The 14762-nt window shown below is 45.8% G+C and overlaps 1 protein-coding gene across 2 annotated transcripts in view; it reads right to left on the bottom strand.

Moving 5' to 3' along the window:
* The window catches only part of GLS (glutaminase), an 88258-nt gene that overhangs the window by 7442 nt on the left and 66054 nt on the right, over positions 1 to 14762 (bottom strand). The window lies entirely within an intron of this gene.

Raw genomic sequence — 14762 nt, 5'->3', positions numbered from 1 at the left:
GGGAAGAAAACATCCAATCTTATAATGCCCAGTTGACCCAGTGCTTGTGATCTTGCTCTTTGTACCCTTTTCCCTGGCTGCATTTTGCAGCAGTGTAAAACACTGGAAGTGTTTGTTCCAGCTTGCTTTGCTATCAGGTCTGTCTTTCATAGAATGCCTCAGGTTAGAAGGGACCTCAGAGATATGTTTCAACCTCCCTGCCTCTTAACTAGTCTCAACCTAACCCGAAACAGCTCCAGGAAAGTGACATCCACAACCACTCTGAGCAACCATTTCCAGAGTCTCACCACCCTTGTACTGAAGAACTTTTTCCTAAGATCCAGTCTAAACCTACAGCTTCAAACCATTCCCCCTAGTCCTGTCTCTAGACACCCTTATGAGAAGTCCCTCTGCAGGCTTCCTGCAGGTATTGGAAGGCAGCTTTCCAAGGCTGAAGACACAAGGGCAGTAAAAGAACCATCAAAAGTGCCTTTCTACTCTCCAAGGGTAAAAGAATCCGAGTCTTGCCATATCGACAAACCACACTGCTCTCTTTCAAAGACAGTGGAATTAAAGACAGCATCACTTGGCACAGGTCATGGAAGCAGAAACATCTTGGAAGACAAACTCATGCTGGAAAAAGAAGGGGTTTAGTTTTGGGAGGGGTTCTTTGTGTCCTTTGGGATGGGATTTTTCTTGGTTTGGGTGTTGTTGTGGGGGCTTTATTTGGTTTGGGTTGTTGGGGGTGAGTGTGTTTTGGATTTTTTTGTTGTAGCTGCGGTGTGTTTTTTTCTTTGTTTTGTTGTTATCTTGTTTGGGATGTTTTTATTAGGCAAAATCTTTGTAATCAGGAAAGGAGAAATACTTCTCTGGTTTTGCTTTGTAGGACAGATTTTCCCAACTGATTTTTCCATCTAACATCAAAGATTTCTTCAAATAACCAGATTTTAAGCATTTCCATTACACCATAAGCCACTACAAGAAGAGCAAGGTTTTAATGCAGGCAGAAATTTTATCTTTTTAGATGAAATAACATAAGCTGCAGGTGAGCAGAGTTTCTCAGCTCTACTAGTTACACTAATAAAGAACAATACCCTTAGGCTACATCCATATCCCACACACATTTTTAACATGTCCTGGTGAAAACAACTCCACGAGCTTTAACAAGAGCCAAACCCAACAAGCTAAGAGAGTCTCAAGCTTCCCACACCAGTTTCCTTATCACCAAATTGATACAGCCACTTCTAGGCACCACTTTCACGTAGTTTCCAGTAAACCTTCCAGCTGCTGCCTGGCTTTTTGAGTCTACAAAGTTCTGCTGCTGCTAACACTCAAACAATAGAGACAGAGGAGAAAAGTGACCTTCTGCCACAAGGAGGAGAAACAAACAAAATGACCACCCAGCAGCAAGTCTCCCACAGATTTCTGCAAGAACACTGGCCTGTTTTCACAGAGCCACAGAGGAGCCAACATCTGCACCTCCTGTAAACCAAAGCAATGCAACTGCTTGTTGGATTTTACACCTCAAATATGCGCTGACACAAAGCACCAGGAGACAGAGCCAGGATGGAAACAGACACTCTCCCAGCACCAGTATCCACAGACTCATCCTGCAGCTCCTTTTTGGCTTGCTCAATGAGCTGCATGAGCCTAAGGAGCCTTACACAGCAAATGTGAGGCTTGCTTGGCAGGATCTGCAGGTCTCTACTACCTCTCATTATCTTCCAGGCCTCTCCTAAACTGGACCAGCTTCTGGGCTCACTCAGTACTGTCTCTGAAGCACCTGGGTCACCTTTAACCATGGCAAATCTGACATAATTTTGCTCTCTACATCTATTTGAAAGGAGGTTGTAGCCACGCGGGGGTTGGTCTCTTCTCCCAGGCAACTAGTGACAGAACAAGAAGACACAGCCTCAAGCTGCACCTGGGCAGGGTTAGGCTGGATGTTAGGAAGAAGTTCTACACAGAAAGAGTGACTGGCATTGGAATTGGCTGCCCAGGGAGGTGGTGGACTCACCATCTCTGGAAGTGTTTAAAAGGAGGCTGAAGCACTTAGTGCCATGGTTTAGTTGATTAGAAGGTGAGAGGCGACAGGCTGGACTCAATCTCAAAGGTCTTTTCCAACCTGGTTAATTCTGTGATCATCGCCCAGACATTTCTCACAAGCATTACAGGGGACAGGCCTGAAGTAACTCTGTAATTCTGAAAGACTTAAACATTAGCACAGGCTGCCCAGGTTGGTGGTTGAATCCCCATCCCTGGAGGTGTTTCAAAGAGGCAGAGATGTGGTGCTAAGGGACATGGTCTAGCACCAGACGTGGGAGGATTAGAAAATGGTTGAACTCAATCTTAAAGGTCTTTTCCAGCTGAAACAGCTGCTCCCATGATGATTTTTTGGTTTAAACCTTCTGAATCCCCACACCCAAAAAAAACCCAAACCACAAAAAACCCCCAAACAACCAACAACCCAAAATAAAAACAAAAAGCCAAACCAAAGAACAACAAAACCCAAGCAAGCAAAGAAACAAACACCCACCACCCCCCAAAAAAACTAAACCCAAAACAAAACAGCACATCAGACTGGGCTTTGCTGTGACTTCAGAACCAGTCTTCCATGAGTGAGCCCACCCACTACTACAGCCTTTGTCTCTACCCCCCACTCCTGGGCAGCTCTCCACAGGGATGCTGTGTCTCATCCTTTCAGCTTGCAGCTGTCATGGAAACAACATCACAAGATACAAGTGCGAATATCCAAGGGCACTCTCATTAGGCTTTCAAGAGTAAACCATCATTGTCACACCACAACATTAAACCTTCCTAAAAGAATCAGAGAGTGGCTCAGGTTGGAAGACACCTCGGATTCAAAAGGTAAAAAGGTTTTCTAGGCAAATGTTCCTGGAACAGAATGGTTTAAAATGGGTTTAAAGGAAAAAAAAACAAAACCAACAACCATAAAACACAAATAAAACACACATAAGAGACTCAGAGAATCATAGAATGGCTCAGGTTGGAAGGTACCTCAGAGATCATCTACTCCAACCCCACCATCCCATGGGCAGGGATGCCTCTCAACTAGACTTGGTTGCTCAAGGCCTCATCAAACCTGGCTTTGAACCTCCAGGGAGGGGGCATCCACAACCATTCTGGGCAACCTATTCCAGAGTCTCACCACTCTGATACTGAAAAGCTTCTTCCTAAGATCCAGTCCAAACCTGCTCTCCCTCAGCTTAAAACCATTCCCCCTTGTCCTTATGAAAACTCCCTCTGCAGCCTTCCTGCATGTTCCCTTCAGTTATTGGAAGGTACCTATAAGGTGCCTTTGGAGTCTTCTTTTCTCCAGGCTGAACTTGGCTCCCTCAGCCTATCCTCATAGCAGAGGTGCTCCAGCCCTTGGACCATCCTTGTGTCTCTCTGGACTTGCTCCAACAATTCCATGTCCTTCTTAGGCTAGGGGCAACAGAATTAGACAGAACATACATCTTGTATAGATCCTGGGCTATGGATTGCCTTGAAAAGCAGACATGGAAAGAGAACCTGGTTTGATAATCTCTAAATTTCATTGGGATGATTCAGGATTTTCCTTCTGAGAGAGCAGCTGAGCATTGCTCTGCTGCTGCCTGGTCAGTTATGCTTAGGCATTTCACATCCTACTGACTCCTCTCCCTTTTACCACAGCTAAGATGAGCAAAGGACATTATGCCCATACTAAAATCCACTTCTTAGGCAACTGATCATTTTGGCTGGGCTTCTTTATGCTTCTGGGAAATGCAAATGTCCATTAAAATAATAAAACGAAAATAACACCCATTCCTCCCTGCCAGAAAAAGTAACTTTCCAAGGGCAGCTAGGGCCAAGAATCCCTCTGGATTCAGCTGAAGCTTTTGCTAAGAAGCTACTTTCATTTCCTGTAACAATGTGACAAAATGTAGCTTGGAGGTCCCTGAGGGTTTCCAATAGGATAATCTTACAGATTCACAGATTGCATTGGGTTGGAAGAGACCCTCAAAGGTCACCTTGTCCAACCCCTTGCAGTCAGCAGGGACACCTCCAGCTAGATTTTGTTGTGTCTTACAGTGAACTGGGAGAGGTTAAAGCTGCTCCTTAGACCATGGAAATGGAAATACTGGTAACAAGAAACCTCTACTTAAACAATTAAGTTAAATTAATTAAACAATTGATAATCAGGATCCAGAGGAGAGCCAGAAAAATGATCAGGGGGCTGAAGAATCTCTCCTACAAGGACAGGCTGAGGGAGGTGGAGTTGTTCAGCCTGGAGAAGACTCCAGGGAAAACCTAATAGCAGCCTTCCAGTACCTGAAGGGGACCCACAAGGCAGCTGTGGAGGGACCATTTGCAGAGGCCTGCAGTGATATGACAAGGGGCAGCGGTTTGAAATTTGAGAAGAGCAGATTTAGATTGGATGTTAGGAACAAGTTCTGCACCATGATGGTGGTGGAGCACTGCAACAGGTTGCCCAGGGAGGGAGTTGAGGCCCCATCCCTGTTGATACTGGAAGTCAGGCTCAACAAGGCGGTGAGCAACCTGCTGTAGTGGAGGATGTTTCTGCTGAGTGCAGGGGTGCTGGACTAGATGACCTCTTGAAGTCCCTTCAAACCCAAAGCATTCTGATTCTAAGCAGTAATCTATTAAAGGCAGCAGCTAAGAGGTTCTCTGCCCTCAACTTCCACCCTGAAATATCAGATCTGCTGCAAAAAATCAAGTTCCAAATAATCTCTGAAGTGTGAGAAGCAAAGAGATGACTGTGAGGCATTTCACTACCAAAAAAAAAAATATTAGTGAAGAATCACAGAACCAGGTTGGAAAAGACCTTTGAAATCAAGTCCAAGCTATCACCTAACACCATCTAATGAACTAAAGCATGGCACCAAGTGCCTCATCCAGTCTCCTTTTAAGCACCTCCAGGGATGTGAGTCCACCACCTCCCTGGGCAGCCCATCCCAATGCCAATCACTCTCTGTGAAGAATCTCTCCTTACATCCATCCTGAAGCTGCCCTGGTGCAGTTTGAGGATGTGTCCTCTTGTTCTGTCCCTGGTTACCTGGGAGACGAGACCAACCTCCACCTGGCTACGACCTCCTTTCAGGTAGCTGTAGAGAGCAATAATGTCTCCCCTGAGCCTCCTCTTCTCTAAGCTGAGCTGCACCTATTTGACCTAAGCATGGCATAAGGGACAAAGCAACTGATTTCAGTCTTTGCAGACACTGTCGCTGAGAGTTTCATGATCGATATCCCACACTCACTACTGGTGTTTCTTTGTGAGTAAAGTTTCCCCCTCATCATCAGACACAGGAAAGGAACATTTACCTTCAGCCCCACAGCGAGGAACTCCCTTTTTCTACTGCACAGAATTCCTTAACAATGAATATTTGCCAACAGGAGGGATGGATCACAGAAAGTCGGGTTGCACAAGGGACCTTCAAGATCCTCTAGTTCCAAACCCTCTCCATGGGCAGGACAGCTTCTGCTAGACCAGGCTGCTCACGGCCCCATCCAGCCTGGCTTGGAGCCTTCACAACTTCTCTGGGCAACCTGTTCTAGGGCCTCAGCACCCTCACAGGGAAGAATTTCCTGCTAATGTATAAATCAAGCTTCTTCCAGTCTGAAGCCATTCCCCCCTCATCCTGTCACTCCATGCTGTTATAACAAGCCTCTCTTTAGCTGTCCTGTAGCACCTTTCAAATACTGGAAGGCTGCTAGAAGGTCTCTAAGACATGATTTGGATTAAATGCTACTACACAGCTACATACACACACAGAGCATCAAACCCAGAGAAGAGACTGTTCCATCTATTGTCAGATGGGAGATCAAACCTGGCTGCTCCATGCCAGAGGAACTTCCAGCTCTTGTCAGCTCACCAAAAATACAGAGCACCACTCAATTAGCTCTGACAGACCCCTCTTTGGACAGCCCTCTTTCCTGACTGTTGGATATATCCTCGTGATCCAGGTGGTGAAACCATCAAAGAAAGGCTCCTCAGGAACATTTATGCCACTCAACACTAAAGACCAGAAGTCTCAGCACACACACCTTACATTTCCACTTTCAGTTTAGCAGGTGTTAGAGCTGGATGAAGCTCAGATGGTTGAAGCTCAGTCTGGTTGCTGTTTCATTTTGTAGGTGGTCAAATGACCATGACTTCTAGAGGTCTTTTCCAACTAAATGTTCTGAACTTAGAATCACAGAATTCTTTCAAGCTGGAAAAGACCTCTAAGACCATCACGTCCAACTGTTAACCTAAGACCACCATGGCCATTAAACCATGTCCAGAAGTGCCATGTCCATACACTTTTGAACACCTCCAGGGGTGGTGACTCCACTACCTCTCTGGGCAGCCTGTTCCAGTGCTTGACTCATCTTGCAGGAAAGACACTGTTGCTAATCTCCAACCTAAACCTCCCCTGGCACAATTTCAGGCCATTTCCTTTCATCCCATCACCTGATACTAGGGAGAAGAGACCAACTCCCTTTTAGGGAGCAATGAGGTCTCCCTTCAGCCTCCTCCTCTCCAAGCTAAACAATCCCAGTTCCTCCAAGCTGCTTCTCAGAGGACTTGTTGTCGAGACTCTCTAGACTTGAGCAGCACAAGAAAGAAAAACCAAGACAACTGTTGCTGGAGAACTACACCAAGGTCAAGTGAAGGAAGAAACCACCCCAGGGTCAGAGCAGCAGAAAGACAGACCATTGTGGCAGACAAACTTGTAAGTGGGCAGAAGAGAAAAAAAAACAGCACCAAAATCCCAACAACACTGAAGTTAAGGGAAAACTGTGCACTGAAGTGACTCCCAGCTCCAGGCTTTCATACTGAAGTTTATTTAAGTATCTCCTAAACCTGATGTAGCTTAAAGTTTTGAGGAGGTAGAAGTTCTGAAGGGGTCTCCTCCAAGCAGCAGGGCTCAGATGTGAAGCCAGCTGAAAGCAGAGCTGCAAACACTGTCAAAGTATTTTGGTAAGAGTGGATAGTTTTGGGGCTGTTTCTCAACTTCTAGGTGCACTGTCCTGAAAAAAACTCATGAATAGGGAAGTTTAACTCTAGAATTTACATTCTGAAGGTACCTTCTGCAACTGGAGTTCTGACATCTAATTGATCTGAAAGGCTTGACCGAAGGTCCATCTAAACAGGAGGAGGAACTTCTTTAAGGGCACTGGAACAGGCTGCCTGCAAAGGTAGCAGAGCCTCCATCTCTGAAGAGAGATTCCAAAGCCACCTGGGTGTGTTGTTCTGTGACCTTCTGTAGGTGACCCTACTTTGGCAGGAGGGTTGGACTTGATTGCCAGAGATCCCTTCCAATGCCTGCCATTCTGTGTGGGGTGTTTGGAACCAAATAACCCTTCCTATATGAACAGCAGACTGAAATGCTGCCCATTTACACAGCCTTAGTCTCATGATGGCTAAAAGCAAATCCCCCTATGAGACTGAGAGAAGAATTACTTCTCTCTTGTGCTAGTTTGAAACAGGGTAGAACGTTTTGGTGAGAAGAACTAGATCATAGGCTGTGAAAGGAAAACAATGGTGATGTCTACTCCCCTCAGCGTCTTGCTGAAGAAGAAAGGAAAACATTAGATAACACTCTCGCCATTTTGTCACACTCTGCCTTGAGCTGCTGGCTGAGCAACATCTTACTCCCTAACCTCACTTTCCATTTGGACTAACCTTTGCTTCTTAACCTCTTGGCCAAACCTTTATTCTTCCTTAGGACTGGGTTAAGATAGGGAGGGGCAGGGGGAAGATGAGGAGTGGTTGAGAGCCCCTCCTGGGGATTCAGGCTTCTGGGAGGGGAGTTGTGATTTCTGTATATAATTGTATATACTGTAAATATCTGCTTGTATATTGTGTTAGCTGTAAATAAATAGCTTCATTTATATTCCCAGAGCTGGCTAAGACTAGTCTGGGTGAGTTCTAAAGTGCGGGGGCATGGGTAACACCCAAGCCATCACATATTTATTTGGCGCCCAACGTGGAGCAAATTCATTTTGAGTGACTGTTAATTAACTCTGGGAATCAGAATGAAGCTAATGAAGCAGCTATTTTACTTGGTGGGGGCTATTGTGTGGCCTATTTTCTGTTTTCTTGCATACAATTGGATCTAAGCCCAAATTGTTTATTTCTTTCTTAATGTAGCTTATAAGAAGGCTAAAGCTAAACTCACAACCATTTTCTGGTCCTGGGGTGATCTCATTCTTGGGTATGCTGGTCCTTAATGTCACTGAAAATTTTACCAGTAACATTAGAGGGGTATTTACCAATAATTTTACAGCAAATCAAAATTCTGCTTTATCTTCTGCATTAATGAGAGTAATTCACCCCAAAACTGAGATGCCAGACCCTTGTTCAGGATTTTGCTCATGTCAGACTACGGTGTTTCTGTTGGGTGTGATTTTAGGTCTTGTAATTTTGATTTTCATATTAATTCTGGCATTATGTGTGAAAAATTCAAATGCAATGCCTGTAAGAACTAGGAAGGTCTCTGTGTCCAAGACGAAAGGGACAGTGTCGCAAAAACAAAGCGATCCAAACCAAAACAAAGATAACTCAGGGCACAACAACCAGCTTCTTCCCAGCAAAATTCAGGGACAGCTACCACTACAGCTCCCTCTCCAGATTCTGGGAATGCTGCCAACACTCCTAGCGGGAATGATAACAAATCAGGATTGGCAGGCGTCCCAGGAGCACAGGCAAATACTCAAAGCCAGAATGTTCCCACTACTAATAATACTAGTAACACTAACTCAGCCAGTTTGAATCCCCAGCCAGCAGACCAGAACCCTGTTAGCTCTAAGGCAGATCTGAACTCAGAGACCTCAGGCCAGACCCCCACTGATTCAAACCCTCCAGCAGACATGCCAAAGTCTGTTGCTGTGCAAGTTTTTTTTTTTTGCACCTGCTAAAGCGAAAGCTAAGACACAGCATTTGACAAAGTGTGATTCAAAGGTGGACGTAAGAGAGGGGACCTCTGGTGAGCAAGAGGAGGAAGAGGCGGCATATAGTCTTCGGGACCTGGCGAACATGCTCAGATCCCAGTACTCTGATGAGAAGACCGCTGTGAGGTTGGCTGCCAAGAAAGAGGATGGTTCCAATGAGTTTAAGAATGCCCTTAGAAAAGTTCTGTTTCTAGGCCAGGGACATTCAGATCAACAAGAGGAAGAGGAGGAGGAGGATGACGTCCAGGACTCCAACGATCCTCTCAGAGAGGTCAGGGAAGTTAGGAAGGAATACTCAAGGGAATCAGGTGAACCAATCCTAAGCTGGCTAGTGAGATGCCGTAGCGTTGGTGCATATGCCCTGCAGGTAGGAGACAAGTCCGCCAAGCAGCTAGGACCACTGACTAAGGAGAGTGGAGTGGACAAATACCTAGCAAGTCCTCTTGGTAAGGTTAGGTTGTGGACACGCCTTCTGTTGGCTGTGGCTATGAGATATCCTTCCCAAGATGATTTGCCATGGGCTGCCAAGAAGTGGAACACCATTGAGCAGGGAATTAAGCTTCTGAAGGAGTTTGCTGTGAAGGAAGTGCTTTATGGAGATAATGGCACATATGAGCCTGATGACATTCCTCTTGGAACAGGTCTCATGAAGAAGCTGATTAAGCTTGCTCCTTCATCCTATGCTAACATCTTGGCCAGCGAGTTTCTATCAAGAAGTGATAATGGAAGGTCTTTCACTGTTGGTGAATTCACTGACCAGCTCAAGCAGACAGAGAACAGCTTGTCACATTCTGCCCTAGTATCTGCCATAAAAACTCTAGGTACAGAGATAAAAGATGGCATCAAAGATAGCATGAAAGAACTGAAGGACGATCTTAAAAACATTGCCAATTTGGTAAGGGATACTGTCCCTGCATCATCTGAATGGGTGCATGTTTCTGCAATCAGGAACAGATGCCCACCTCTTGCAAGGGAATTCCAGCCCAGAAGGGGACAAATTCCACCTAGACATCAGCAATCATGTGGGTCGCTGTGGGCAACTCTGCGTGACCAATATGGTGAGAACATGAACAAGTGGGATGGTAAACCTACTTCATCTCTTTCAAAGAGAGTCAGGGAACTGCAGAGTGGCAGAAACAGAGGCAGCAATGCCAGAAAAGTAGCTGTCACTTCTTCACCCCCCCAGACCAATTGCAATTTCTCTCACAACACCACCAATCATTGTGTACACCCCACATGCCATGTTCAGCATTAGGGGTGCCCTGCCGCCAGCCAGGAGGAGGAAAGGGATAGTGGAGAAAACCAAATCAATTGGAATGTATTCATTAGGTGGCCTGGCAGTTCAAAGGTTCGGAAATACAGGGCTTTAGTTGACACAGGTGCTCAGTGTACTTTATTGCCATCCAATTGTAAAGGGACAGAGTTTATATCTATTTTTGGAATCACTGGTGGATCTCAACAGGTAACTAAATTGCAGGCTGAGATCAGTTTAACTGGTAAAGAGTGGAAGAAACATACTATTGTAACTGGTCCTGATGCGCCTTACATTTTGGGAATTGACTTTTTGAGACAAGGTTGTTTCAAAGATCCTAAGGGTCACAAATGGGCTTTTGGAATAGCATCTGTAGAGATTGAGGATGATAAATTGAAATTGTCTATTAGACCTGAACTTTCAGATGTATCTGCAGTTGTGGGACATCATGACATAGAGGATCTGGAAGTGCCAATTGCTACTGAAACTGTTCATCATAGGCAGTACAGAACTAACTGTGACTCTTTGTTGCCCATTCATCAGCTGATTCATCAATTGGAGAGTCAGGCTGTCATTGAGAAAGCTCATTCACCTTTCAACAGTCTCATCTGGCCTGTGCATAAGCTTAATGGAGACTGGAGGCTGACAGTTGATTTTCGTGCGCTCAATGAGGTGACTCCACCCATGAGCGCAGCTGTGCCGGACATGCTGGAACTCCAGTACGAGCTGGAATCGAAGGAGGCTAAATGGTATGCTACCATAGACATTGCTAATGCTTTCTTCTCTATTCCCATAGCAAAGGAGTGCAGGCCTCAGTTTGCATTCACCTGGAAAGGAATCCAGTATCAGTTCAACCATTTGCCTCAGGGGTGGAAACACAGCTCAACCATCTGTCACTCAGTCATCCACAATGCACTGGAGAAAGGTAAAGCTCCAGAGCACATACAGTTCATCCACGACATCACTGTGTGGGGCCAAACTGCTGAGGAAGTCTTTGAGAAAGGTAACAAAATCATTGACATTCTGTTGCAAGCAGGTTTTGCCATTAAGAGAGACAAGGTCAAAGGACCTGCCAGAGAAATTCAGTTTCTGGGAGTGCGGTGGCAGGATGGCCGCCGTTACATTCCTCAGGATGTGATCAACAAAGTCTCCACCATGGCAGTTCCCACCAATAAGGAGGACACTATCTTTCTTGGGCGCAGTGGGATTTTGGAGACTACACATTCCTGGATTCAGCCAGATTGTGAAACCTCTGCACAATGTGACTTGTAAGAGAAACAATTTTGAGTGGGGACCTGAACAACAAGCAGCCTTTGATCAGGTCCGGACATTAAAAACATTCTGTACACAGCTGCCAGTGACAATGGTCCAACTTGAAGCCTTTGGCAGAGAGCTCCAAACGAGACACGTGGTCGTCCACTTGGTTTCTGGGGTTGTAGCTACAGAGGTTCTGAGGCAAATTACACCCCAACAGAGAAAGAAATACTAGCAGCCTATGAAGGAGTGAAAGCAGCTTCTGAAGTGATTGGAACTGAGTCACAATTGCTTTTAGCTCCTAGACTGCCAGTTCTAAACTGGATGTTCAAAGGCAAAGGTTCATCACCGCATCATGCCACAGATGCAACCTGGTCTAAATGGATGGCTTTGATAACCCAGCGAGCACGAATGGGTAATCTTGATCGACCTGGTCTGGTGGAGGTGATCAACAACTGGCTGGAAGGCACAGACTGTACCAAACCTCCAGAGGAGAAAATAACTCGTGCTGAGGAAGCTCCTCCCTATGGTGATCTCTCTGATCAGGAAAAGAACTATGCTTTGTTCACAGATGGTTCCTGTCATCTTGTTGGGAACAAGTAAAGATGGAAGTCAGCAGTCTGGAGTCCTACCAGGAGAGTTACCGAAGCAAGGGATGGAGAAGCAGAATCCAGTCGGTTCACTGAGGTAAAAGCTGTCCAACTTGCTCTTGATGTGGCTGAACGTGAAAATTGGCCTATCCTTTACCTCTACATCGACTCATGGATGGTAGCCAATGCTCTATGGGGTTGGCTGAAGGACTGGAAGAAGAATGGTTGGCAGAGGTAAGGAAAGCCTATTTGGTGTGCTGATCTATGGCAGGACATTGATGCACGGCTGGAGAAAATTCCAGTGAAGGTGCGGCACGTAGATGCACACATGCCCAAGAGCAGAGCCACTGAGGAATACCAACACAACCAGCAGGCAGACCAAGCTGCTAAGATTTCTCAAGTTGATGCCAACTCTGACCTTGACCTTGATTGGAAACACCGAGGTGAACTGTTCTTAGCTCAGTGGGCCCATGACTCATCTGCACATCAAGGCAGAGATGCAACATACCAATGGGCATGCGATAGGTCAATTGACTTGTCCTTGGACGCTATCACCCAAGTCATCTATGACTGTGACATTTGTGCTGCTATTAAGCATGCTAAGCGAATCAAGCCCTTATGGTATGGTGAGAGATGGTCAAAGTACAAGTATGGTGAAGCCTGGCAGATTGACTACATCACTTCACCTCGATCTCGTTCTGGCAAGCAGTATGTGCTACACAATGTTAGAGGCCAGCACCGGATGGCTGGAAACCTATCCAGTTCCACATGCTACTGCACGTAACACCATTCTTGGCTTGGAGAGACAGATCATGTGGAGACGTGGAACTCCAGAGAGAATCGAGTCAGACAATGGCACTCATTTCAAGAACAATCTTGTGAAAAACTGGGCCAAAGAGCACAGTATTGAGTGGATCTACCACATACCCTACTATGCACCAGCTTCAGGGAAGATTGAGCGCTACAACGGTTTGCTGAAGACCACCCTCAAAGCCATGGGGGGTGGAACTCTGAAAAACTGGGACAAACATTTAGCACAAGCTACCTGGTTGGTAAATAGTAGAGGTTCAGTAAACAGAGCAGGACCTCCACAATCAGACTTGGTCCAAACAGTAGACGGTGATAAAGTTCCTGTTGTACGTGAAAAGAATCTGTTAGGGAAAACTGTTTGGGTATTTTCTCCTTCGGGCGAAGGGAAACCTGTCCGAGGGGTGGTGTCTGCTGCAGGTCCTGGTCATACCTACTGGGTAATGCAGGAGAATGGTGAAATCCAGTGTATTCCACAGAGAAATCTAGCTTTAGCTCAGAGAGTCTAAATTCAGAGTGTATAATACAAGCTGTTAGGAGTTTTCTGTTCTAGGTACAATCGGCGTCCAACACAGAAAGAATCTACGGAACAATCTACAGTATGTGAGCATGAACCCAACGTCACCTGTGAGTCCCTGTTCTCATCTCACCTGTGAGGAGACAAACTGTTCTGAGCTTTTGAATCACCTACATCTGAGATAGCTGGAATGAAGTGTGAACTGAACTTGTAATATTCAATAATGTAAATATTAGTTTAGATTAGATCAGTTCTTAGCAATACTGTGAGTGAAGTAGACAGGGGTGGATTGTGCTACTTTGAAGCAGGGTAGAATGTTTTGGTGAGAAGAACTAGATCATAGGCTGTGAAAGGAAAACAATGGTGATGTCTACTCCCCTCAGAGTCTTGCTGAAGAAGAAAGGAAAACATTAGATAACACTCTCGCCATTTTGTCACACTCTGCCTTGAGCTGCTGGCTGAGCAACATCTTACTCCCTAACCTCACTTTCCATTTGGACTAACCTTTGCTTCTTAACCTCTTGGCCAACCTTTATTCTTCCTTAGGACTGGGGTAAGGTAGAGAGGGGCAGGGGGAAGGTGAGGGGTGGTTGAGAGCCCCTCCTGGGGACTCAGGTTTCTGGGAGGGGAGTTGTGTTTCCTGTATTACCTTTTACCTTGTATATTTCTGTATATAATTGTATATACTGTAAATATCTGCTTGTATATTGTGCTAGCTGTAAATAAGTAGCTTCATTTATATTCCCAGAGCCAGCTGAGACTAGTCTAGGTGAGTTCCAAAGTGTGTGGGGGGTGGGTAACACCCAAACCATCACATCTCTCCACACACCAGTTTAGAGGATTTGATTCTAATGCAGAACATGTGTAGCACTGCCTGGTAGAGGCTGGATGGACCTTTGGTGATCATCTGGTCCAACCCCCCCCTGCTAATGCAGGTATGTCTGGAGCAGGTTGTCCAAGATCACAATGCCCAGGTGGGTTTGGAATCTCCAGAGAAGGACATTCCACAACCTCTCTGGGCAGCCTGCTCCCGGGCTCCAGCACCCTCACACCAAAGAAGTTTTTTCTCATCCTGAGATGGAATTTCCTGTGATTCAGTTTATGCCCACTACCTCTCTTCCTATCACTGAAGAGAGACTGGCTCCATCCTCCTGACAGCCACCCTGCAGCCACTGCAGACATCGATAAGGTTCCCTCTCAGCCTTCTCTTCTCCTGACTAAACAGCCTCAGGTGTCTCAGTCTTCCAAACACTTCATGGAGAGCAAGCTGCTATCATTATCAGCAAAAAGATGGTAAACTGAGGCCAGGAGATGGAAATGAACTACTATAAACTTATGGGCAAACAAAGAGCGACCTGACACCTTCTGCCCACTGCCTCACAGTTACTATAAACCTTCCAGACCTCAGGTAGTAACTAAACCC

This window comes from Pogoniulus pusillus, chromosome 2, assembly GCF_015220805.1.
Source record: "Pogoniulus pusillus isolate bPogPus1 chromosome 2, bPogPus1.pri, whole genome shotgun sequence".
NCBI classification, from domain to species: Eukaryota; Metazoa; Chordata; class Aves; order Piciformes; family Lybiidae; genus Pogoniulus; species Pogoniulus pusillus.
This window is presented reverse-complemented; position numbering and strand designations above follow the sequence as displayed.